Below are 27662 nucleotides of genomic sequence, written 5' to 3'. Positions count from 1 at the left end.
CTTGTGATTTCTGTTTTGACCCACTGGTTGTGTAAGACTGTGTTAATTTACACATATTTGAGAATATCTCAAATTTCCTTCGGTTATTGAATTCTAATTTCAGTCTATTGTGGCCAGAGAACATACTTCATATGATTTTAATCCTTTTAAATTTATTGAGATCTGTTTTATGGTTCCCTAGATTTTCCTTTCAATCTTCTACCAACTTAGGCAGTAATGATGTTAAACAACTGCCAATGATTGTTTTTGGACAAATGCCCCCAGGAAAAAGACTTTTGGCACTGAACTAACTCCCAGTCCGATTATTAAAGACAAGCTTTGTAAGTGAGGTATTCCAGAGAAACACCGGACAGGTCAAATAATGGCAGTTCTATGGCAATGGGGTTTTAAAGGAGCTCCAACCTCATTCTGCCCCTTCTGGTGGCTGCTGGTTTTAATGGTAAATGTGGGCTCTTGGTTTTCAAGGCTACAGTGGAGCTGAGGAGTGGGGACAAAATAGGGTAAGTTACAATGCCACAAAATTTGCTGTTCTTATGGTGTTCCAGCTGTTTTTCTTGAATAAGTGCTCCCTGGATTGCTGCAAGCCTTCTGTTAATTTTCAAAGTTCTGAAAAAGTTGATCCTGACAATTTTTGCCAGTGTTCCTGTTGCTTTTATGCAGGGGATTTTCAGAGGTCTTTACCATTCTGACTGATGCAATGCCTCATTTCATTCTTGACAGCAATTCTTCTTTTTAAGTTCATCCCTTTTCATCCTTCCTTATCCCTCCTTCCCAGGGTCTCTATCTTCTGGTGCACAATTTCTTTCCCTTTGAATCTAGGGGTCACTGCGCAATTTTAGGTGACATTTCCATATTATTTTCTGATGTATTTTCACACCTGTGCTCGTACCTTCCAAAATACTTTCTCCCTTTTATTGCAAACATCTGTTCATCCTTCATGATCTAGTTCAAATATCATCTCCTTTGTTAAGTCTTCCTCACTTCATCTAACCCTGGGACAAATCAGTCACTCCTCATCTTCTACTATAAAAAAAAAAAAAAATTTTTTTTATATACATTTTTTTACAGCTACTATTTAATGTTCCCTGTATGCCTTACTATATTATAAATCTTTGTGGGCAGATGTTGTACCTTATTCATTTTTGTATATCTAAAGTCTAGCACAAAGAAATTTTTAAAATTGATTCTCAGTAAAGAAGCTATCACTCTATTGGGAGTAAGAACCAATCTCATTAAGGCTCTGAGCCCTAAGACATAAGCAGTAGTTCTGCTTACTAATGAATTTTATGATACAATATAATAGCAGAAGCCTTACAACTAACAGAATAAACAAAGAAGTCAAGTGTTTTGCTTTTATTTAACTTTGAGGAAATGTCATTTGGACTTAGAATAGTGAGAATGGCCTTCTAGGCTTGTGGACTGGTCGTCAGGACACCTGGGTTCTCTTTGAAATCACATCTGACCTGTTGTAGGATTTGGAAGAAGCCAACAAGAATCTGTCCTTTAATGTGAACGTGCTTAATTTCATCATTAACTTATGAGTGCCCTATGAAATTTTTATTTTTAGGAGATCTCTTTCCCTGCTATATGAAAAAAAAATTACAGGTAAGGCAAGACTGGACACAGGGCGATCATTTAGGAGGCTACTTCAAGAGTCTAAGTGAAAATGGATGTGACCTGGACTAGAAAGAAATGGAGTTATTTGAGATAAATTCTAGAGGTAGAACAGGCTTGACTTGGTATTAGATTATGTTGTTAGAATGGTGGAGGGGAACAAACCTGATTCCAAAGTTCTTGTTTGACTGGGTGAATGATGGTACTATTTTTTATAATGGAAAAAAACTGTTGGAGAGAAGACTGATTTGAAACGAAAAAATCTGAAGAGTTTGTTTTGGACATGTATATGAGGCATCTAAGTGGAACTGTCAACTAGATAATTGAAATTCAAAGGAGAAGTCTTACTGGAGATATAAATTTATAAGATGGTTCAAAACCTATAGCAATCGTTGGTGTCATGTAAAAAAAAGTTTTTACAGAGAGAAGCAAAAAGGGCTCAAGTCTGAACTCGGATGAACCCCAACATTTGGAGATTAGGCAGAGGGGGGAGGAACCAGGGAAGGATACTAAAAAAAAGAATCATTGAGGTCGAAGAAAGAAGGAGAGAATGGCTAGCTGTGCTGAATGCTCCTGAGACAGCAAGTTCAATGAAGATAGAGAAATGTCCACCAAATTTGTGCAGTTGGGGGTGATGGTCCTTTGAAAGGAGCCATTTCACTACAGTTGATGGGGGTTGGTACAGAAGCCAGTGTAGTATGTCTAAGAGTGAATGGAAGGTGAGAAAAAAAGACTTCATGTGTAGACAATTTTTTCATGAATGTTTTCTTCCCTTGGCTTCAGTGACCCTATAATTTTCTGGTTCCCCAACCTACCCAGCTGTCTTTTTTCAGCCACCTTTGCTGGGTCATCCTCTACTCACCTTTAAATGTTAACAGCTCTTCAGAACTCAAGACATCTTACTCTGCTCTTTCTATTAGGTTCTATTAGAACAGTCAGGATATATAGTTAGGATACAAGCAAAGAAGGGCAGGACAGTTAGAAAAAAAGATACTTGTGTGGAAAAAGAATACATGCTCAGGGTCAGTGTTGATAGCAACCGAATTTCAGTTAAGGCACTTATTTTTTCCCAAACTGAAGTATTTTTCAACTAAGTTTCCTTGTTACTGTTAAAATTCCCAACAGAACAAAGGAAAAATTTTGAGCCCATTATTAAGACCAAATGTTCCTGGCAGGCAGAGCCATCATTAAGCTGTCTACCCACCTTCCCAGGAGAGGAGAATAAGCCCCAGACTCTGACCCAAATGAGGTAAAAATAACTCAAATGCTGTGTATGCTTTGAAAACAATATCATACTTGTCAAAATGGGCCTAATGATGTCAGTCACCTTTTCCTAGCATGGATTTCTCAGCTGTAGCTTATAACACTGACAAGCATCACAGCTCTTATGTCCAAAGTTTTCTTTTGATAAAAACCCACAGAGAGCATCAATACTAATACGCCAACTAAGTCTGGGGCTTAGATTAAGACATTTTTATTCTGCAGAGCCTATTCAATAAACCAATTTGGTTTCTATGACAAAGAAACATACATAATTTACTCTACCATTCAGCAGAGCTTCTAGACACTGGCAACATAAAATATTACAGCTGGAAAGGAACTTAAAGATTACTTTGATCTTATTTGCTAATGATGACACAGAAGCCCAAAGGGAGAAAGTGATAAACTCAAGGTCAAAGAGACCCTGAAGAAGAGGAAGCGTCGATCAGGATAGCTAACAGACCCTGAAGAAGAACAGTCACAGAGAGCTTCTGAGAGTAGTAATGAAAATAGAAAAAAAGGAAAAATGTTATATAGCTACTCTCCATGCTACAAAGGCTCATTGGTACTGATGAAGAGCTCTAAAAGATTACTTCAAAATCACCCCAATTTCTGGCACAACAGTCCCTTCTTCCATGTCTGTAATTTGACATGGACAGGAGAAATCTCTCAAATGTTCCAGCTGGTCGATCAACAAACATTTATTGTGTACCAACAAGGTAAAACATTCTGAAGCATTGCAGGGTACAGAATTTAATGATATATGAACCATAGTCCCTGAGCCCAAGAAGCCTACAGTTTAGATGAGGACATAATAATGCATGAGAAATGAAATAATTTAAGATTGGTCCAGGGATACAAAGTATGCTGTATAGCTAGTAAGTGCTTTCATTCAGAGGAGCTTGAAAAGATCTCAATAGGTAGAAGTGTAGGCAGAAGACTTCATGGAGGAACAGGGACTTGGCTAGGATAAGGATTTGGCTAGGAGAGAAGACAGAGGAGACACTTCAGGCCTGACCAAAGCTAAGGATGAATAAGAGGTCTATTCAGATGAAGAACAACAAAAGATGAGACTGGAAGCAGTAGCAAATACTAATAAAAACAGAGTTAAAATAACCCAAGTTTCAAGATTCAGTTCTGTCACCTACTAGTGATGTGACCTTGATCAAGTTATTTAGCCTCTGTAGAAATGGGGATAATAATACTTTCTGCACAGGGTTATTATAAGAATTATAAACTAATATGGATAAGCACCTAGCTTATCCAGGGATATACTAGATAGACAATAAATGGTTGGGTGGTTTTGAGTGTTTTGTTTTAGCAAATTTTTGTTTTTGTTTTCTGTTTGAAATTAGGCATGTGATGGGAAGTGCTGGGTCAAGAAAATGCTGGAGAAGTGAGGATGAAGTGAGTTAATGCCTAGACGTGAACAGAGTAGGAAACAAGAAAGCTGGAAGTGAATTTTCCATTCTTGAAGTAGGGGCTCAAGTACTGGCAGGAATTGGATGAGAAAGGGAATTAGTCTAGACCCATGGTTCTCAAACACTGGCTCACAGCTCTGACTAGTTACATGAGCCCCTCCCCCCCCCCCAAAAATGAGAATCACCTGGAAAGCTTATTTAAAAAAAGGATCCCAAGATATCTGATTAAAGATATCTGAGGTAGAAACTGGGAATATTTATTTTATTTTAAAAAGTTCTACATGGAATTCTAATGCACAAGTAAGACCTAATAACGGCTAGACTAAAACCAACCAAAAACCGAACCTGTTGCCGTGGAGTCAATTCTGACTCATAGTGACCCTATATGACGGAGTACAACTGCCCCATAGGGTTTCTAGATAACTCTTAAGGGCCCTTCCAAGCCTAATGACTTTTGATTCCAACTAAGCAGAGAACTAACTCTGAAGGTCAGAAATACTATCCTTAAAATCTAGGGGTTCAAAGACTCAGTATATAGAGGCCTAGCTCAGCATATTACCTGAACTTTTTGCTCTGCTTGGCTTTCAAGGATCTTTAAACTTAGGTCCAGCCTGCCTTTCTAAGTTATCTTCTGCCAGCTCTACTCCATGTGGCATATATTCAAATCATGCCATAAGATCTCCCATTTAAAATATGTACTTTCACACTGCTGTGCTTTTATATATGCTATTCCGTCTGCTTGGACTGCTCAATCTCCTGCCCTACCTCCACTAGTTCGTTGTCTCTCTGTAGAAATTTTATTCATCCTTCAAAGCCATTCAGATGTGATCTCTCCAGATAGAATTATTTATATCTTCCTGTGTGCTCCTCCTTATATGTCTTTCTCTCAGTAGACTGGTTAATTGCTTACATATCTGTGATCTCTACTAGAATCACCTCTTGGAAAGCAGGAATTGTGTCTTTACCACCTCTTAAAGAAAGTAGAGCACATAGTTTTTTCTGTACTTGGATCTCAACTGCAATTATCTTTAGCAATTTTGCTTAATAGTAAAGAAAGTTTGCACACTGGTACTCTGCCAAATATAAAGGGGTTATATAAAAAATTTTTCATTATTTTTCCATAGGTAACTCTAAGAAGTTAAAATTCTAAGAAACCTCTGATATATGATCTTAGACATATCTGAGAAAGAAAAAGGTTTTTCTTTAAAAAAAAATAAATTTTCTTTGACAAAAAGAATAATGGCTGATTTGCAGTCATTTGCCTTAATTATTTAATTAATTACTTGTTGATGATGACATCTTCCTTCATTAACAGTTAACATTTGTTCAGTGCAATTATTTTTTTGACTTGGCCAAAGTAGTTCTGAAACTCAAATCTAGAATTTTTTATTAGGAGACCTGGGGCTTATTTTGTTATACCACACCTGCCTCTCAACCTCCAAATAAGATTTTAAAGGAAACCATTCTACATAGTTGCTGCCTTACATTTATCTCATGGCCTAACCCTCCTTTCCAACACATAACCTGCAGAGCTGTTGAGTAAACCTCAAGATACAGAGGCTGGACCACTGTTAAATTTTCACTAAGTCTTAAGGCTTCATTATTTTGACAGAAGTAAATTCCTAGCATAAATAATACCTATAATCTAGTTTAAATAATAATAAAAAAAATTCTCCAAATTAAGTGCAGAATAAGAGCCTGAGACAAGTTGAAAAACTTAGTTTCAAGTCATAGCTCTTCCACTAATGCTGGATGTGATCTCACATAAATCATGTTCCCTCTCTGGGCCTCACTTACAAGGTTAGGATGGCATGACTTGAGCTGTGAGGATCAAAATAGACCTTGAACATGAAAACTCTCTGAAAGAAATAAAGTGCATCTCAATAAAAGAAAGAAGCAAGGAAAAGAATATTTATTAAGTACTTATTCTGTGCCAAGTGCTATGCTGGGCACTTACACACACATTATCTTACTTAATTTTCACAACAACCCTAAGAGATAATACGGATCATTTCTAAATAAAGTCACTGAAGTTTAGAGAAGTTAGCTATCTTACCAAGGCCTCATAACTCATAAATAGAACTCAAGTTGTTCTGCTTTTGTGTTGTTTTTCTGCATTTTTTTTTTTTGCTCCAAAGCCCAGTCCTCTTCTACTATAGCGTGCTCTCTTAAAAAGACTGAGACAATCAGACCTCCTATTCAACCTCCCATAGTTGAAATTATCAAATTTGCCCATAATAGGTTATAGCAAACAGTTTGGGAAACACTAATATTAAAAGCTATCACTCAGCCTATGAACCATCAATATATTTCTGAGAAAAGATCAGGACAAGGCTGTCATCTTCTCCTAGCCCTATGCTTCTTATATTGGAATAATGCATCAAAAAGTACACAGCCCCACAGAAAAAGCATAGAGACTCTTCCTGCAGTACGGGTTTTACTCAATGATTTTTGGGGAGAAAAAATATGTGTTCTTAAAAAGTCACTTTTTAAGATTACATACTTGTAATAAATTCAAGTAACATAAAAATAGGAATTTAAATGATAGTCCCCTTCAATCTCTCCTCTGAAATAAACTATAATAAACAGCTTAGTTTTTATTATTCTTCTAGGCTTAACTCTGCCATCTATCAAGATTATGATGGGAAGAGACAGAAAAGTTTTCTTTTCCCTAAAAATAATTTAAAACACGATGATGATATTAAAATAAGCACAAATGTATTACAGAATACAATGAAATATAGAATGCAAAATCTACATGAGTCTTTCTTCATATAACATTTAAATATAATCTATCATTCAGCTTGAATCTATCACTCCACACTCACCTTTATTGCTATGATGCTCTCCCTCCCCCGAATGAGTTCACCTTCTTCTCATTTGGGATATCTGTAGGGGGCATTTGAAAATTATTCAAATCTTATTCAATCTGTATGCTGAGCAAATAATCTAAGAAGCTGGACTATATGAAGAAAAATACGACATCAGGATAGGAGGAAGACTCGTTAACTCATTATCCAGATGACACAACCTTGTTGCTGAAAGTGAAGAGGACATGAAGTACTCACTAATGACGATCAAAGACCATCACCTTCAGTATGGATTACACCTCAACATAAAGAAAACCAAAATTCTCACAACTGGACCAATAAGCAACATCTTGATAAACAGAAAAAATATTCAGGTTGTCAAAGATTTCATTTTACTTGGATTCACAATCAATGCTCATAGAAGTAGCAGTCAAGAAATCAAACAACACATTGCATTGGGAAATCTGCTGCAAAAGACCTCTTTAAAGTACTGAAAAGCAAAGATGCCTCCTTGAAGACTAAGGTGCACCTGTTTCAAGACAAGGTTTTCTCAATTGCCTCATACGCATGTGAAAGCTAGGCAACGAATAAGTTAGACTGAAAGAGAACTGACACCTTTGAATTATGCTGCTGGTGAAGAATGTTGAATATAGCATGGACTGCCAAAAGAATGAACAAATCTGTCTAGGAAAAAGTACAGCCAGAATGTTCCTCAGAAGCAAGGATGGTGAGACTTTGTCTCACGTACTTTGGACGTGTTATCAGGAGGGACCCGTCCCTGGAGAAGGACATCATGCTTGGTAAAGTGGAGGGTCAGTGAAGGAGAGGAAGGCCCTCAACAAGACGGATTGACACAGTGGCTGCAATAATGGGCTCAAGCATAACAATGATCATGAGGATGGTGCAGGACCAGTCAATATTTTGTTCTGTTGTACACAGGGTCACTACAAGTCGGAACCTACTCAACAGCACCTAACAACAACAACAAGCCAGTCAGCCAGTAAGGCAATCAGATAAAGCATCCTGACTCTAGTTAGGCCAAGGTACAATCAGAAAGAAAGCTTCAGTATCAAGCTCTTGGCCAGCAATAGCTTGCTATCCCAGATGACTTTCTGTCCTTGGGCTTCTAGCTCCATTCCTTCACTTCTTGGTTGCCAAGTCTCAGTTAGTAAAGCCTGAATGTTAGCTCAACTTTCTTATTTTATACCTGAGGACCCTGAGGAACAGAGAAGTAAACTCACTACCCCAAGGTCTTAGTGGCAAGGAAGTAGCAGATTCAGGACTTAAATTGAGTCTTCAGGTTCTCAATTCAGTATTCTTTCCACTAAATTATATCATCTCTCTTTTGGGGATGCTCTAGCTTACATGAACTCAGGTTTTCTGGGTATAGATCTCTTACGGAGCTGTTGAGTCTATAACCCATAAAGACTAAGTGGCCTATCAAAAGGAAAAAAAAAAAAAGTTCAGAATTAAATTTGTTACTGTCCTGGGGGCCAAGTCAGACATCTGGGCAGAAATTTCTTAAAATGTTGTTAGTCTATTTTCTGCAATTGATTCATTGCCTATAATGCTTTCAGGGCAACCTAGCGCCTACTGAATTACCTAATCCAACTCACATTGTAGGTAAGAAAACTAGGAACCAGAAGCGGCTACTCAGAATTACACAGCTCATTAGGAGCAAAGCAAGATTAAAATCCAGGACTCTTAAAACACCCTTAGGCAATAGGCAATCAATATCTAGGACATCTTGTCCCTCCTTTGTATACCCTCTATTACTGCCAAACTGTTTTTCTCTGGCTCCCCCAAGACTCCTAACGCCGTTAGGCTCCCTAGAGACTGCGACAACACAATTCATCCAGGATTGTTCCAAAATTAACTATTTCTTCTGGAATCTCATTTGATCCATTGTCCAGGAGGAGAACCTGATTAATTAATGTGCATATGGATTCAATGGATTATCCCTCCCAGAGGCAGTTTTTCAGGGTACAAGAGGATACCGATAAAAAAAAAAAAAGGAATAAAACCCTCTTAATATTTTGAAGACCTTCTCAGAGAAAAATGATGCAGTTTGACTTGAAAAGACAGAATTAGGAAAATTAAAATGGTTAGATATTACAGAGAAGCAGATTTCAAGTTGACATTATAAGGAATATTCAAAGTGATCCAATGGATTATCTCAAGGGCAGAAATAAAGTCCTGATCAATAAAAAACATTTTATTAAAACCTAGATGACTACCTAACAAGGGTGCTGGAAAGAGGACTTCTCAGATATATGAATGGGGAGAGACATGTCATGGCAGAGTACAGTCCCAGAAATCTCCTCTCCTCAACTCAACCCATGAAACACATTATACAGCCTCAAAGGATGTCTCTGTTTCCCGGTTTTGGTCATTTTCCACTTTGTAGAGTGTAGGCAGATGGAAGAAGTGGGTTTTACTCAACCTCGATGGGCTCCTGTTTCCAGACAAATTAAACTAGCAGATGGTTGGACTCTGCACCATCCTTACCAGAGACCACTGGGCGGAAGAGATGATGAAGGGGCATCTTCAGTGGGAGGAAGCAGCCCACATGTAAGCTCTTTATGCTCAGGGAGAATCACGACTCTACACAGAGACAGAAGTTTTAGGGATACAGGAATTTCTGGAACATTCAAGCACTTCTAGTATTTTCTAAGTGTCTTCCTAAACCTGAAGGCTTTCCAACTGTAAGGGAAAATTTGGGGAGAAAGGAATAAACATCTCTATTGTCTTTAGCTCTCCCCTTGAATTCTCCCAATTCTTACCCAATTCCACCAACCTAGGGAAAGAAGCTAAACTCAAATGTTGGTCTGCAAGATTTGTTGGCACCGTTGTCAAGAATGGTAGGATTCTTAGTCTGATCAAAGATATTCTAGGTGAAAAGTGGAGCAGATTTGATCTGAATGACTCCAAAAGATATAATTAAGAATTATAGGAATGGTTATGCATTATAGGAAAGTAGACTTTACTTCAATATATTTAAGAACTTTTTAAAACTTTTATTGTGGTAAAATATATATAACATTGAATTTGCCATTTTAATCATTTTTACTTGTACAATTCAGTGGCATTAATTATATTCACAATGTTGTGTGACCATCACCACTATTTATTTTCAAAACTTTTTAATCACCCCAAATATCAAGAACATTTTCACAAAGTAATTCAATTGACTCTCTCAAGGGGCAAAAATATGAGCGCTAGAAAAAAACCTTTGAGATCAAAAAGTTCAAGTCCTTTATAAACAAATTAAGAAAAATCAGGAGACAGGAGCAGAGTGACAGCACTAAGTCAAAACTCAGGTCTCCTGACTTCTAACACAGTGCCATTCTCCTCCTGTATAATAAAGGACTAACACATGGAAAAAAGAACGTAGAAAATAATGTATTTTGTGGGATTATAAAAGTCCCAGGGCTGGATAGTACCAAATGGATATATCTACTCTGAAACTTCTTAAGCAGGTTTTTGTCCAATTTATTTGTAAACACCTCTTAGTAACAAGGTATTCATGACTCCCTAAGTTATCCTATTTCACCTCTGATGGCACTTGAGAAAGTTTTTCCTCATATCATGCTGTGCAGAAAAGAGTTAACATAGCAGGCCTGAGGCTGCTATCCTTAGAAAGGCCTGTTTGCAAGGTTGGCCCTAGGATGGTGCCTGAGAACTTGGATTTAAGAGTGTTATCAGTTCCCAGAACTGATAAGAGTGGTTCACTATTTGCACAATGTGGCTTATATGCACACCTGCTTTCCTTCTGGAAAGTCTGAAATTTTGGTACATGCTAGGCAGAGAATGCCTACATGACTAGCTCCAATAAAAGCCCAGGCTCTAATGAATTTTCCTTGTAGGCAACATTTCACATGTGTTGTCACAACTTGCTGTTGAAGGAATTAGGTGTATCCTGTGTGACTCCACTGGGAGGGGACTCTTGGGAGCTTGTATCTGGTATACTGCAGACTTCGCCCTACGCATCTTTTGCCTTTGCTAATTTTGCTTTGTATGCTTTCACTATAATAAATCTTAGCTGTGAGCGTGTCCATATGCTGAGCCCTGGACAGTCATTGAACCTGGGGGTGGTCTTGGGAACAATTGACTTATACTGAGCTAATGGCGTCTTCCTTATTTTCTGCCCATTGGTCCTTCAGTTTTCTACCTCTTCACACAAATGCTAAAGTTAATGACAAACCCAATAAACACATACACAACAAACCAGTGTGAACTATAGGAAAGTTTACTAAATGGAATAATATCTAAGTTGGGACCTGAAAAAGCAACATATACAGAGGTAGGAAAAGCCAAGAGATTACAGACCAATCGATTTAGGTATTCAGGCAGGCAGTTTGAACACAGAAAAAAGCTGGCAGTTGGTGAGGAGGCATATGTGGTACCAGAAGGACAGATTAAATGGCTAGGGAGAAAAACACTTCTTTTGAGATTCTGATTCTCTAATTTTCAAGTACTATTAAAAACCATCAGTGCAATTATAGAATATCTCTTAACCCCAGGTACATTCAGAGTACATTCTTTGGGTCTATGACAAAAGACTGGTCACTATCTAAACTGCCTTCTCAAGTATTCTTTCAGAACATTGGGATTTGCATTGGTTAAAAAAATATATATATATATATATACATATATACACACACATATACATGAGCCCTGGTGGCACAGTGGTTAAAGCACTCACTGCTAACCAAAAGGTCAGCAGTGCAAACCCACCAGCCGCTCTATGGGAGAAAGATCTGGCAGTTTGCTTCCGTAAAGATTACAGCCTTGGAAACCCTATGGGGCAGTTTTACTCCGTCATATAGGGTTACTATGAGTCAGAATCGACTCAATGGCAATGGGATGTACACACACACAAATATATATATATATACACACACACACACATAAATGCATATATACGTATGGATATATATGCTGCTGTTGTTAGGTACCATGGAGTCTGTTCCAATTCATAGTGACCCTATGGACAACAGAACGAAACACTACTCGGTCCCGTGCCATCCTCACAATCGTTGGTATGCTTGAGCCTACTGTTGCAGCCACTGTGTCAGTCCATCTCATTGAGGGCCTTCCTCTCTTTTGCTGACCCTCTATTTTACCAAGCATGATGTAGGAGGCAGCTCTTTCCCAGTTGTATTTTGAGTGCCTTCCAATCTTCCACGGGCTCATCTTCCAGCACTATATCAGACAATGTTCTGCAGCTATTCATAAGGTTTTCATTGGCTAACTCTTTTCAGAAGTAGACTGCCGGGTCCTTCTTCCTAGTCTGTCTTAGTCTGGAAGCTCAGCTGAAACCTGTCAGCCCTGGGTGGCCCTGCTAGTATTTGAATACCGGTGGCATAGCTTCCAGCATCACAGCAACACGCGAGCCCCAACAGTATGACAAACTGACAGACGTATGAGTCAACAGCAATGGGAGATACATATATATATGTGTGTGTATACATATATATATATACATATAAAACCAAACTCATTCCTATCAAATTGATTCTGACTCAAAGTGACCCTACAGGACCCTTTAGGACAAAGTAGAACTGCCCCATAGAGTTTCCAAAGCGATAAATCCTTATGGATGCCAACTGCCACATCTTTCTCCTGTGAAGCAGCCTATGGATTCGTATTGCCAACCTTTCAGTTAGCAGCCAAGTGCTTAACCACTGGGCCACCAGCACTTGCTCTCTCAATCTCTCTCTCTCATGATAGATGGGTAGACAGACAGATAGATGGATAGATGGCAAATTACTGGAAGAAGCTAACAGCTTAAATATCCAAAATGAACAACTTAATATGCACTAAAATATGGAATGCAAAAAAAAATGAATCTTTCAGCTATCTTTTTATTGTAGAAATGCAAAATAATGGAACAATAGCTCATTCCTTCTGAAACCAACAGAAGATAATATCACATATTGCGTTTCCCTTTCAAATGAGTGTTTTGTTGTTTGATATTATGAACACACTTAGAGCATTGTACTAGAAGAGACAATTTTGTGTGCATAAGTAAATGGCAGCTTTTCTCTGGATAATTCATGGAGCATTTATCAAGCATTTACATGCCAAGCACTATACCAGGCCAGCACTGCAGATTAACCTTTGACTAAACTTTGTTGTTCGCTGGCTAAAAAAGGTGAGTGCTAAAATCCAGATATGATTAATCCTCTCATGAGTGGAAATACATAGATAATGCTATTTACTTTCTTCATACTACTTAAGAATTAAATCATATTTTTTCTAAACAATCACCCTTCAAATTCTTAAAGGTTAACATTTTCTTCTACCACAGTTGGGACAGCAAATACCCTGAAAAAATTCTATGCAAGCTTTCATTGAAATCTGTGGCCAGCCTTAGAGTTATTCCACATGAATTCTCCTGGAAAGAGAAATGCCCAACTCCAGCTTGCTCCAGCCTTTTGCCTCACTCTAAGGGATAACCCACTGCTGTGAAGTCAACAATTTCAACTCAAAGCGACCCAATGGGGTTTCCGAAGCTATAAATCTCTACAGAAGCAGACTGCCACATCTTTCTCCCGCAGACTCCCTGGTGGTTTCGAACCTCCAACCTTTCACTTAGCAGTCGATTGCTTTAACCTCTGCGCCACCAGGGCTCCTTCACTCTAAGGGATAGGAGGAAGAATTAAAAAATCCAAGATGTATTTGTAAAGGCCACAGCCCTGGGAGTAAATCCATCTCAATTGAGTCACTGGCTTTGCTGATGTTGTTGTTACATGCTGTGGAGCCCAGATTCCGAATCATAGCAACCCTACGTACAACAGAACAAAACACTGCCTAATCCTGCACCATACTCATAATCCTTGCTATGTTTGAACCCACTGTTACAGCCACTGGCATCAATTCATCTTCTTATCAAGCTCAAAATTTAATCTAATCTGCTAATCTAACCAACTCTAGAGATTAGATTACAAAGGAGACACTGTAGCAAGATTGTCCTCTGCAAACCTGGAGTGAGCAGGAAAACTAATCAGAAAGAAATCAGAGAGGAAACTGTAACTTCATTTCCAACACCTCCCTCTTCATCTGAAAGCCAGACGTGATGTTTTTAAATAAAAGAAACTGAGGTAAAAGGCCTTTGATGTAAGACTTTATGTTTATCTGTCTAGAAGTTAAGCTTTATTTACTATTTATGATAGGTTCAGGAAGGAGCCCTGGTGGCAAAGTGGTTAAGTGCTCAGCTGCTTACCAAAAGGTAGGTGGTTTGAACCCACCAGGTGCTCTGTGGGAGAAAGATGTGGCAATCTGATTCCATAAAGATTTACAGCCTGGGAAACTCCACGGGGCATTTCCACTCTACCCTATAGGGCCACTATGACTTGGAATCTATTTGATGGCAATAGTGTTATGGGTAGCTGTAAGTATTAGAGGCTAAAAATTCCTCTGGTAAACAAGAACTAGATGGTGCCTGGCTACTACCAATGACTGCCCGGACAGGGTACACAACAGAGAATCTCTGATGGAGCTGAAGAACAGTGGGGTGCAGACCTCAAATTCTCATAAAAAGACCAGACTTAATGGTCTGACTGAGACTAGAGGGATCCCCAAGGTCATGGTCCCTGGACCCTCTGTTAGCCCAAGACTGGAACCATTCCTGAAGCCAACTCTTCAAACATGGGTTGGACTGGACTGTAAGACAGAAAATGATACCGGTTGAGGAGTAAGCTTCCTGGCTCAAGTTGACACATGGGCAGCTCCTATCTGGAGGTTAGATGAGATGGCAGAGGGGGACAGATGCTAGTTGAATGGTCCCGGGGAATACAGGGTGGAGGGAAAGAGTGTGCTGTCTCATTAGGGGGAGGGTACATAGCAAGGTGTGTTTAAGTTTTTGTATGAGACTGATTTGATTTGTAAATTTTGACTTAAAGCACAATTAAAAAAAAAAAATTCCTCTGGTCAGTCTCCTCACTAGGGTTGCTGTCACCAAGTGTGGTGACTCATGGTGTCAGCCCCCCATGGGCGGGGCTGGCCAGTAAATACCTCACACTCCACCCTTGTAAGTAGAGTGGCCTGGCCCCGCTCCACCTCTAGGGCTGGGCTGAGCATAGTGTGGCAGAGCCCCGCCCCTCCAGGGCCCACCCCCTGCTGCTGCTTCCTCCTCTCCACCCAAATGTGGCTGCCACTGCCCAGCCACCCAAACCCAGACTGGTGGGTGATGGTGGAAGGATGGGTGAGGAGTTACAGCACTGGGTGATAGGTGACACCAAACCTAGTGACATCATTGCCTTGGTGATCCCCCTCCCCCCGCCACCTGTGGCACTGGAATACCCATGGCTGCCATGGACTTTGGGATCATTTTGGTGTCATACCCTCTGACAGTGTTAGGGGGTAAAATCCACACCCCCTAAACCTCTAGCACACCACTGCCTCTGATGTCCTTGCGTATTCCCTGTTGTCTCTGGGTTTTCCTGTTGCTGTGTGCCACCCAGAATATTCAGACTCATAGCAACCTCATGTGACAGAGTAGCATTGTCCCATAGGGTTTCCTAGGCTGCAATCTTTTTATGGAGCAGATTGCCAGGGCTTTTCTTCCACAAAGCTACTGGTGGGTTCAGATCAAGGACCTCTCGGATAGCACTTAACCGCTGTGCCAAGTTATAGGGTCTGAATCTTGTACTTCTCCTCAGCTGTAATCCCCTGTTATTATTGCACAGAAGCCCTACTGATGTGCTGGGAAAATGTGGGAAAAGGGGAGGCATTCTATAATCCTACAATTAGGTCTCAGCCTTTTTGTGAGCCTATGCCCCTGTGCCCTTGTGCTGTGATCTTCACAAGTTTCAGCTCCCTCCACCCCCCATGCACATACCTGTTAGTTGTGGCAGGAAGGCTAGAGGGAGCAGGAGTTGGGTCTTTTCCTTCCCCCACATGGATTACCAAAACCAAACCCACTGCTGTCAAGTCGATTCTGACTTAGAGCAGCCCTATCAGAGAGAGCAGAACTGCTCCATAGGGTTTCCAGAGCTATAAATCTTTACAGAGCAGGTTGCCACATCTTTCTCCTGTAGAGTGGCTGGCGGGTTCACACTGCTAACCCTTTGGTTAGCAGCCAAGCGCTTAACCACTGCACCACCAGGGCTTCTCCCTCATGGATTCCTGTTGTTGTTGTTAGGCGCTGTCAAGCCCGTTCCGACTCAAAGCGACCCTATGCACAACAGAACGAAACACTGCCTGGTCCTGAGCCATCCTCACAATTGTTGTTATGCTTGAGCCCATGGCTGCAGCCACTGTGTCAACCCACCTTGTTGAGGGTCTTCCTCTTTTCCGCTGACCCTGTACTTTGCCAAGCACGATGTCCTTCTCCAGAGACTGATCCCTCCTGATAACATGTCCAAAGTATGTAAGATGCAGTCTCGCAATCCTTGTTTCTAAAGAAGCATTCTGGTTGCACTCCTTCCAAGACAGATTTATTTGTTCTTCTGGCAGTCCATGGGATATTCAATATTCTTCACCAACAGCACAATTCAAAGGCATCAATTCTTCTTCGGTCTTCCTTATTCATTGTCCAGCTTTCACATGCATGAGATTGAAAATACCATGGCTTGGGTCAGGCGCACCTTAAGTCTTCAAGGTGACATCTTTGCTCTTCAACACTGAAAAGGTCCACTGCAGCAGATTTACCCAATGCAATGCATCTTTTGATTTCTTGACTGCTGCTTCCATGGCTGTTGATTGTGGATCCAAGTAAAATGAAATCCTTGACAACTTCAATCTTTTCTCCATTTACCACGATGTTACTCGTTGGTCCAGTTGTGAGGATTTTTGTTTTCTTTACATTGAGGTGCAATCCATACTGAAGGCTGTGGTCTTTGATCTTTATTAGTAAGTGCTTCAAGTCCTCTTCACTTTCAGCAAGCAAGGTTGTGTCAGCTGCATAATGCAGGTTGTTAATGAGTCTTCCTCCAATCCTGATGCCCTGTTCTTCTTCATATAGTCCAGCTTCTCGGATTATTTGCTCAGCATACAGATTGAATAGGTATGGTGAAAGAATACAACCCTGAAGCACACCTTTCCTGACTTTAAACCAATCAGTATCCCCTTGTTCTGTCCAAACAACTGCCTTTTGATCTATGTAAAGGTTCCTCATGAGCACAGTTAAGGGTTCTGGAATTCCCATTCTTTGCAACGTTATCCATAATTTGTTATGATCCACACAGTCGAATGCCTTTGCATAGTCAATAAAACACAGGTAAACATCTTTCTGGTATTCTCTGCTTTCAGCCAGGATCCATCTGACATCAGTGATGATATCCCTGGTTCCACGTCCTCTTCTGAAACTGGCCTGAATTTCTGGCAGTTCCCTGTCAATATACTGCTGCAGCCATTTTTGAATGATCTTCAGCAAAATTTTGCTTGCATGTGATATTAATGATATTGTTCTATAATTTCCACATTCGGTTGGATCGCCTTTCTTGGGAATAGGCATAAATATAGATCTCTTCCAGTCAGTTAGCCAGGAAGCTGTCTTCCATAATTCTTGGCATAGACAGGTGAGCACCTCCAGCGCTGTATCCGTTTGTTGAAACATCTCAGTTGATATTCCATCAATTCCTGGAGCCTTGTTTTTCACCAATGCCTTCAGAGAGCAGCTTGGACTTCTTCCTTCAGTACCATTGGTTCCTGATCATATACCACCTCTTGAAATGGTTGAACATCAACTAATTCTTTTTGGTATAATGACTCTGTGTATTTCTTCCATCTTTTTTTGATGCTTCCTGCATCATTTAATATTTTCCCCACAGAATCCTTCACTATTACAACTCGAGGCTTGAATTTTTTCTTCAGTTGTTTCAGCTTGAGAAACACCGAGCGTGTTTTTCCCTTTTGGTTTTCCATTTCCAGCTCTTTGCACATGTCATTATAATACTTTGTCTTCTCGAACCGCCCTTTGAAATCTTCTGTTCAGTTCTTTTACTTCATCAATTCTGCCTTTTGCTTTAGCTGCTCGACGTTCGAGAGCAAGTTTCAGAGTCTCCTCTGACATCCATCTTGGTCTTTTCTTTCTTTCCTGTCTTTTCAATGACCTCTTGCTTTCTTCATGGATGATGTCCTTGATGTCATTCCACAACTTGTCCCTTCTTTGGTCACCAGTGTTCAATGCATCAAATCTATTCTTGAAATGGTCTCTAAATTCAGGTGAGATATACTCAAGGTCATATTTTGGCTCTTGTGGACTTGCTCTGGTTTTCTTCAGTTTCAGCTTGAATTTGCATATGAGCAATTGATGGTCTGTTCCACAGTTGGCCCCTGGCCTTGTTCTCACTGATGATATTGAGCTTTTCCATCGTCTTTTTCCACAGATGTATTCAATTTGATTTCTGTGCGCTCCATCTGGTGAGGTCCATGTGTATAGTCACTGTTTATGTTGGTAAAAGAAGGTATTTGCAATGAAGAAGTTGTTGGTCTTGCAAAATTCTATCATTCGATCCCGAGCATGTTTTTATCACCAAGGCCATATTTTCCAACTACTGATCCTTCTTCTTTGTTTCCAACTTCCGCATTAAAATCACCAGTAATTATCAATGCATCTTGATTGCATTTTCGATCAATTTCAGACTGCAGCAGCTGATAAAAATCTTCTATTTCTTCATCTTTGGTCCCAGTGGTTGGTGCGTATATTTGAATAATAGTCGTATTAACTGGTCTTCCTTGTAGGCATAGGGCTATTATCCTATCACTGACAGCACTGTACTTCAGGATAGATCTCGAAATGTTATTTGTGACGATGAATGCAACACCATTCCTCTTCAAGTTGTCATTCCCAGCACAGTAGACTATATGATTGTCCGATTCAAAATCGCCAATACCAGTCCATTTCAGTTCACTAATGCCTAGGATATCAATGTTTATGCATTCCATTTCATTTTTGATGATTTCTAATTTTCCTAGATTCATACTTCATACATTCCAAGTTCTGATTATTAACGGACGTTTGCAGCTGTTTCTTCTCATTTTGAGTCACGCCACATCAGCAAATGAAAGTCCTGAAAGCTTTACTCCATCCACGTCATTAAGGTCGACTCTATTTTGAGGAGGCAGCTCTTCCCCAGTCATCTTTTGAGTGCCTTCCAACCTGGGGGGCTCATCTTCCAGCACTATATCAGACAATGTTCTGCTGCTATTTATAAGGTTTTCACTGGCTAATACTTTTCAGAAGTAGACTGCTGGGTCCTTCTTCCTAGTCTGTCTTAGTCTGGAAGCTCAGCTGAAACCTGTCCTCATGGGTGACCCTGCTGGTATCTGAATACTGGTGGCATAGCTTCCAGTATCACAGCAACACGCAAGCCCCCACAGTATGACAACCTGACAGACACGTGGGGGCCTCAAGGATCAGACTCTGGTAAAGCTTACATTTAGGTTGTTATAAAAGTTTCCCTTAAGGTTAGGCCAATGTTAAGGATAGCAGAGTGCACTGGGTCTGTTTCAGAATGTTACTTTTCCCTTTCCCATGTGGGAAGTAGGAAGGGATTTTTCTCCAGGTTCAAGAGTGAGAACCTGGTGGGGGTCCTGAAAGTAAAACTCATAAAGTGTGTCCCCTCTCTAAGGCTGGGCCTCCAGGATTTTTTATTTCTCAAGCTAGTCTACTCACAGTCTCCAACAACTAGTCAATTACCCTTAAGTATTTCGACTAGTTACTGGGTCCATCAGTGGTTTTACTCCCAGTAAACTGTCATTTTTCTGTATCTGGCTGTATCTACAGTTTTCAGGTGGTGGTTTGGCCTGTGACCTCAATTCCCCAATAGATCTAAGAACTGCTGATTTTCAGTTTTTCAGCTTCTTTCTTGTATTGAGGATAGGAATGATAACTTCCAAACTCTTTACATTTTGGAGCAGAAATCAGAAGTCCCCAACGAGCTCCTTTTTAAAAGAAATCTCACATATGGCCTAGTGTTGTAAATATTGTGCAGCATTATTGTGCATGCTTTTCTGAATAAGTTTATGAATTTTAAAAAAGCATTTATGTATTTCTAATGAGATTTCAGAGCTGAAAACCATCTTTTTAAGTCACCGGCCAAATACAAGAAAAAATATTGCCCTACCAACTCTTAGTGTATAAGAAATTTGTTATAGGGAAAAGAAGAAGAGGATATCTTTTTAATTAGTGACCCCGAAGATTTAATTTTTTAAAGAAAACTGCAAGGCTAAAATCAGCAGCATCCACAAGTTATTTCATTCCTCTACCCTGGTGGTCCAATGGTTAAGCACTCTTCTCTTAACTGAAAGGCCAGCAGTTCGAACTCACCAGCTGCTCTGCAGAAGAAAACGTGACAAAGTGCTTCTGTAAAGATTACAGCCTTGGAAACCCTACAGGGCAGTTCTACTCTGTCATATAGGGTCGCTATGAGTTGGAACAGACTTGACCACAATGCACTTGGTTTTGGTTTGACTATAACAGCAGGGAACACTTCTATTACAAGCCTTCCCTGGGTTAGGTAGATAAAAGCCTATGTATCAGTTGATATCATATCAATTGCATCCAAAGTAATTTTCTTCCAAATAGAAAAACAGGTTTATCATTATATGTCTAAACATTTAATATGAAAGCTGTTCCTGTGATCTCAATTCTATTTTTTTGGAGAAGATAAGAATGTTATGAAAACAACATTTGTGACAGCCTTAGGCGTATTAGAGAAAGAATGATGCAGACAAAGCCACTGGCCTAAAATAAAACCTAATCTAAACTCATCAACCATTATCTATGAAAATTTGGGTAAGCCACTTTATCAGTCTAGGCTTCAGTTTCCTCATTTATCAAACTGAGAAAACATTAATTTTTATGTTGTGAGGAGAATGGGATAATTAATGGCAAAGTTTTTAGTAAACTATGAAGTATTTAGCGAATGTGAAGTAGAATTACCGTGTCATTAGACAAGCTGGAAAGGAAAGTGACATCTCAAAGTTCTTTTGATAACAGGAAAGAAACCCACTATAAATTAGTTTGACAAAAAATGAGAAATTAAGCTGGAAAGGAAAGTGACATCTCAAAGTTCTTTTGATAACAGGAAAGAAACCCACTATAAATTAGTTTGACAAAAAATGAGAAATTACTGAAAGGATACAGGGATATCTCAGAGAACCTAAAAGCTAGGCCTCTTGAGGAACTAGAATCAGAAACTGCAAAGTCATGAGGAACCAAAGGTGCTCTGTCTCTCATCTCTGGCTTTTTCTGCTTAAACTGGTATTCCTCAGGCCTAATTTCAAGTTCCAGAGGTTGGTCTGACTTGATTTAGGTGTTCATCCCTGGTCTTATCAACTGAGTAGAGGCAATAAGAACAGTTCTTAGAAAAAGGAGAGTATAATGAGCTAGACAAACACCGGAAAATTAGAAATATTTTTAATAATGCTCGGAAGGACATATATATTTTTCTTCCAGGTTTAAGGTCATAGCAGTGTGACCACAGAGACAGGGAGCAGGGGAAATGTAAGCATATTTAAAGGCAAATTATTTATACCATTAATTAAGTCTAGTATCTTAATATCCTTACAGCTCAAAAGAGATGAATCCAGTTTTTAAAAATCTTGGGCTCTGAGTGTTAAAGCAATTTCCAGCCTCATCTTGCCCAACTACCTACACTTCTTCTAACACATGCCAATTATAATATGTCTCATTGAACTGCTTATGCTCCCCAAATAAGGCATGCAATCAATCACGCCCTTACACCAACAATTACTACTTAGAGCCTATTATGTTCCAAACATTATTCTAAGCACTACAGAAGCCCTCATGGAGTTTACATTCTAGTAGGGAAAGGGAAAAAATGTACAAGTATACAAATAAATAATTACTCACATTGATAAGCACTATGAAGGAAATAAGTTTGGCAATGTGACAGTAAGTGGAAAGGTAGGGAAGTTTTAGGTAGGGCGGTCAAAGAAAGGGCTACTTAGGAAGTAAGATTTGAGCTGAGTCCTGAGTATAAGAAGGAAACAGTCAAGCAAAGAATCGGGGAAAGTACGCTCCTGGCAAAAGAAATGTTAATTGCAGGCCCTGAGCTGGGAAAAAGTTTGGCATATTCAAAGAACAGATGAGAACTCAGTGTGGCAAAAGTATAATAAATAAATGGAAAAGTGGAATATAATAAAACTAGAGAGGGAAGAGCTAGACCATGAAGGACCTTGTAAGCCATGGAAAACTCTTAGGCAGGGCTGTGATGGCACTTAATTTATACTTTCAAAAGATATCTCTCATGAATATTCAAAATATGGAAAACACATTGAAGGAAAGCCAAAAAAAAAAAAAAAAAAAAAGACAGCAAGGAATACCATTAGAAGGCTATTAAAATAAATTAGGCAAGACGTGGTGGTGATTTAGTTCAGGGTGACAGTGGAGAGAAGTTGGCAGCTTTGAGATAAATTTTAAAGCAGAATTAGATGCCTCTAGATATGGGTTTGTTTTTGTTGTTTTAGATATGGGTTGGAGCCCTGGTAGCACAGTGGTTGAGAACTCGGTTGCTAACTAAAAGTTTGGCAGCTTGAATCCACCAGCCACTCCTTGGAAACCCTATGGGGCAGTTCTACTCTGTCCTATAGGGTCGCTATGAGTTGAAATTGACTCGACGGCAAGGGTTTGGTTTTTGGTTTTTAGATATGGGATACAGGAGCCCTGGTGGTACAATGGTTAAAGTGCTTGGCTGCTAACCAAAAGGTCAGCAGTTCAAAGCCATCAGCTGCTCTGCAGGAGAGAAAGATGCGGCAGTCTGCTTCCATAAAGATTTACAGCCTTGGAAACCATATGGAGCAGTTCTACTCTGTCCTATAGGGTTGCTGTGAGTTGGAATCAACCCAAGGGCAGTGGATTTGGTTTTGTTTTGTTTTTTGACATCTAGATCTACAGCTTGAGCACCTGGGAGGACAGTAGAAACATTTACTAAGATGGGAGAAAATGGGGAAAAAACATGTAAAGAGGGCAATCAAGAGTTCTGCTTTGGGTAAATTCACTTTTAGATGCTCACTAGACATCCAAGTAAAGATGAAAAGTAGACAGGTGGATGCATGAGTCCAGAGCTCACAGCAGTCTGGAGAAGAGATATAAATTTGGAAGCCATCACCATAAACGGTGTGAAGATTACCTAGGAGAGTAGAGATAGAGAGAAAACCCAACACCAGATCCTGAGGAACTCTAGCACTTAGTGTGGGGGTTTGATAAAGTCAGGAGAGGGCCTTTCTTCCCACCTCACTGATCATGCCTTCTCAATCCCTTTTGCTGCTCCTGTTTTTTTGTCCAACCCCTAAATATTAGTTTCCTTGTGGCCTGATCCTGATTAAGAAAGTATATTCAAAGAAGTCCTACTTTCAGTCCTTCCCCATCTACACTGTTCTCCACTACCCAACCCCCACCCTCCACAGGTCATCATTTTTATTAATTTTTCATTTTTCTTCCCAGTGTTGGTTTTTGAAAAATAAGTAAATGAATATATATTCATATTTCTTCTATTTCTTAAACAAAAGCATACTATAATACTGTCTGTACCTTGCTGTTTTTATATACTATATCTGGAAGGTAAGTCCATATTCCTTTTTACCACCACATAGCATACCATGTTTGGATGTATCATAATAACAAGCAACTGGTTTTTTTCCAATCTTTCGTTATTACAGATAACATAGACTTGATGTTGATGCGCAACTGAAAACCAGAAATGAAGCCTTAGGTCTGCACAAGGCAGACACTGGAACTATGACTCCTGTATAAAGCCATAATAATAATAATGACTAATTTAATGAATATAAAAACAAGTACAGGCAGTCTCTGGATTACGAATGAGTTCCTAAGTCTATCTTTAAGTCAAATTGGTAAGTCGGCACGATTAGATGCGATTCGTATCTAATGTCAGTTAGTCAAAAGTTTGTCCTAGTATATAGTACATAGCATATGACATACTTTTCTATGCTAAAAAAAAAATTAAAAAACACTTCCAGATACGCTAAAACATCTTTAACATAAAAATACAGTAATAATAATAAGAAGAATATTTTGATAGACATTACAAAGTAGTACCCATTTGTTATTACGAACCATTGTACATACCTAGAATTTTTAATATAATAGGCTTTAGTGGAATAGTTCCTAACTACGGGTTATATGTAATCAGACATTTGTAACCCATAACCTGGGTACTTCCTATATAAAAACTGGAAGACAACAACACATAGGATAGAGGGGAGTAACCAGAATACAATTGTTAAGTTGTTCTAGAGAAGGATAAAGAAACTGATTGAATTTAGACTTTAAGTCAACTGTAAGTTTAAACTACAGTTTAAAATACCCTTTAAGGTATATACTAAAAGAATACCGGTACCATGTTTAACTTAAAAACTAATGAGTAGAAAAAAGGCAGAAAAACAAAAACAAAACAAAATGCTTGAACTCTAGTAGAAGGCAAAGAATAAAAAGAAAATGATGAATAGAAAAAGCAGGGTAGCTAAGTGTAAAACAAAATTGTAAAAATAACTAAATGTATCAGTAATTATAACAAAATTTAAAGTTAAGACTAATATTGTCAGATTGAATTTTTAATCCATTTATATATGCTGTTTACGAGAGAAGCACCTAAAATATATAAATACAGAAAGGTTGAAAATAAAGGGGTGAAAAATTATATCAGACTAAATACCAGACAAAACTATATATCAGACAAAACAGAACTAAAGACGAAAGGCACTGATGGAGGGATAAAGATGGATATTACATATAATTAACAGGAAAATCTAACAAGAAGATATAACTACTTGGAATCGTGTATGACTTTTAATTCATAGATTCCAAATAAATAAATAAAATTACAAGGAGAAACGAACAAATCTGCAAGTCTAGTAGGGAGAATATTTGTATAATAATTAGCAAGCTTGAGTCAACAAATGATTCAGATACTAAAAAATAATTTATATTCTTCCCAAGTACACATTGAAAATTTATCTATCTAAGGCTAAAAAGCAAGCCTCAACAAAATTTAAAAATGCAATTTCTGGCTCCAGTATACTAAATTAGAAATCAATAACAAAAATATTTTTTAACATTGTCTTTTAGTGAAAAATGACACAAATTAACACAACTATTAACTTTGTTACCATCAGAAATGCAGCTATAATAAAGGTAAAGGGTTGCTGTGGTTTTGATTTTCTTTTTAAGATATAAATCCATACGGACAAAGAGAACAGAAGAAGGCATGAGAACTACAGAATTTTGGACACTGAAAAATGGAAGGAGTGGTGACTTAGTACACTTGAGAAACCTGAATCCTTAGCCAGCAGCCTGGTGTATGCCACGGAACTTTCAAAAGGCTGAAGAACTGGTGGTACAGGCCTGCAGAAGAGAAGTTTAAGGTAAAGGCGAGCAGACCCACTGGGTAAGAAGCAATTAGGCCTCCACATCCTATCAACTACTACACTTGGTTGGGTGACTCATTTCTCCAGTCCGCCTTTATTCAAGCAGAAAACTGGAGTTTGTTTTTTGGAGAAGTAAAAAACAAAAAAAAAGGTGGGGGAAGAGTTGAGGCCTAGGGGTCATTAAAAAACAAAAACTTAGGCACATTTAAAGGTAAAATACTCAACTAAAAACAGGGGAGATTAAGTGAAAGCTTACTTTCTGTTAAAAACCCTAGCCTATGCCCCACTGACATTCCAGAACGCCAGGAGCCATAATTAAGCCTTCCAGGAAAATGAATGAGAGAGTCTTCGCAGCTATTCAAGTGAAAAACAAAACAAAACAAAACAAAAGATAGTTTGATTAGGTCCAGACAGATTATACAACAGTAAAGCCCACAGTAGATAAGCTCCACCCAAATGCACAGAGCTTTCATCTAGTCTTTTTTTTTTTTTTAGTTAATTTTTATTGTGCTTTAATTGAAAGTTTACAAATCAGCTCAGTCTCTCATACAAAAATTTATATATACCTTGCTTTTTTATATACTCCTAATTGCTCTCCCCCTAATCAGATAGCACAGTCTTTCTCTCCACTCTCCTCGTGTCCACTCAGGCAGCTACTGGCCCTCTCTGCCCTCTCATCTCCCCTCCAGACAGGAGATGCCAACATGGTCTCATGTGTCTACTTGATCCAAGAAGCTCATTCTTCACTAGTATCATTTTCCATCCCATATTCCAGTCCAATCCCTGTCTGAAGAGTTGGCTTTGGGAATGGTTCCTATCTTTGGCTAAGAGAAGGCCTGGGGACCATGGCCTCTGGGTACCCTCTAGTGCCAGTCTGACCACTAAGTCTGGTCTTTTTATGGGAATTTGGGGTCTGCATCCCACTGCTATCCTGCTCCCTCAGGGGTTCTCTGTTGTGTTCTCTGTCAGGGCAGTCATGGGTTGTGGCCAGGCACCATCTAGTTCTTCCAATCTCAGGCTGATGTAGTCTCTGGTTTATGTGGTCCTTTCTGCCTCTTAGGCTCATAATTACCTTGTGCCTTTGGTGTTCTTCATTATTCCTTGCTTCGGGTGGGTTGAGACCAATTGAGGCATCTTAGATGACCCCAGATGCCACTCTCCAAAGTGGGATGCAGAATGTTCTCTTAAGAGATTTTATTATGCCAGTTAACTTAGAGGTCCCCTGAAACCATGGTCCCCAAGCCCCCGCCCCTGCTATGCTGGCCTTCGAAGTGTTCCGTTTATTCAGGAAACTTCTTTGCTTTTAGTTTAGTCCAGTTGTGGTGACCTCTCCTGTATTGTGTGTTGTCGTTTCCTTCACCTAAAATAAAACTTATGCCTTCCAGATTCCTCCATGTTATGAAATGTTCCATGGGTTCATCATAGTTCCTTATCGATGTGTAGTATTCCATTGTGTGAATATACCATAATTTCTTTATCCATTCATCCGTTGATGGGCACCTTGGTTGCCTCCATCTTTTTGCTATTGTAAACAGTGCTGCAATGAACATGGGCGTGTGTATATCTGTTCGTGTAAAGGCTCTTATTTCTCTAGGATATATTCCAAGGAGCAGGATTGCTGGATTGTATGGTAGTTCTATTTCTAGTTTTTTAAGGAAGTGCCAAACCAATTTCCAAAGTGGTTTACCATTTTACATTTGCACCAGCAGTGTATAAGTATTCCAGCTTCTCCACAACCTCTCTAACACTTATTATTATGTGTTTTTTGGATTAATGCCGACTTGTTGGAATGAAATGGAATCTCCAACAAAACCAAATAAATGGTTTTTATTTATTTGGCTTTGTTGGGATGAGATGAAACCTCGCTGTAGTTTTGATGTGAATTTCTCTAATGGCTAATAATCGTGAGCATTTCCTCATGTATCTGTTAACAGCCTGAAGTCTTCTTTAGTGAAGTGCCTGTTCATATCCTTTGCCCACTTTTTAATTGGGTTGTTTGTCTTTTTGTAGTTGAGTTTTTGCAGAATCATGTAGATCTTAGAGACCAGGCGCTGATCGGAAATGTCACAGCTAAAACCTTTTTCCCAGTCTGTATGTAGTCTTTTTACTCTTTTGGTGAAGTCTTTGGATGAGCATAGGTGTTTGATTTTTAGGAGCTCCCAGTTATCTGGTTTTTCTTCTGCATTTTAAATAA

General features: G+C 39.2%; 2 protein-coding genes across 3 annotated transcripts in view; one reads left to right on the top strand and one right to left on the bottom strand.

The window, feature by feature from the left end:
- TIMP4 (TIMP metallopeptidase inhibitor 4) overlaps positions 1-25558 on the top strand; it is an 89120-nt gene extending 63562 nt beyond the window's left edge. Inside the window, exon 5 of one of the 2 annotated variants that reach the window (XM_049861876.1) lies at positions 25272-25558. The gene's annotated coding sequence lies outside the window, so the exon portion shown is untranslated. Of the gene's footprint in view, positions 1-23740; positions 23839-25271 lie in introns of those variants that run through there. The other variant, XM_049861877.1, reaches the window with a different exon arrangement.
- Positions 1-27662, bottom strand: part of SYN2 (synapsin II) — a 197795-nt gene that overhangs the window by 95872 nt on the left and 74261 nt on the right. The window lies entirely within an intron of this gene.

Source organism: Elephas maximus, chromosome 20 (genome assembly GCF_024166365.1).
Source record: "Elephas maximus indicus isolate mEleMax1 chromosome 20, mEleMax1 primary haplotype, whole genome shotgun sequence".
Classification (NCBI taxonomy): Eukaryota; Metazoa; Chordata; class Mammalia; order Proboscidea; family Elephantidae; genus Elephas; species Elephas maximus.
This window is presented reverse-complemented; position numbering and strand designations above follow the sequence as displayed.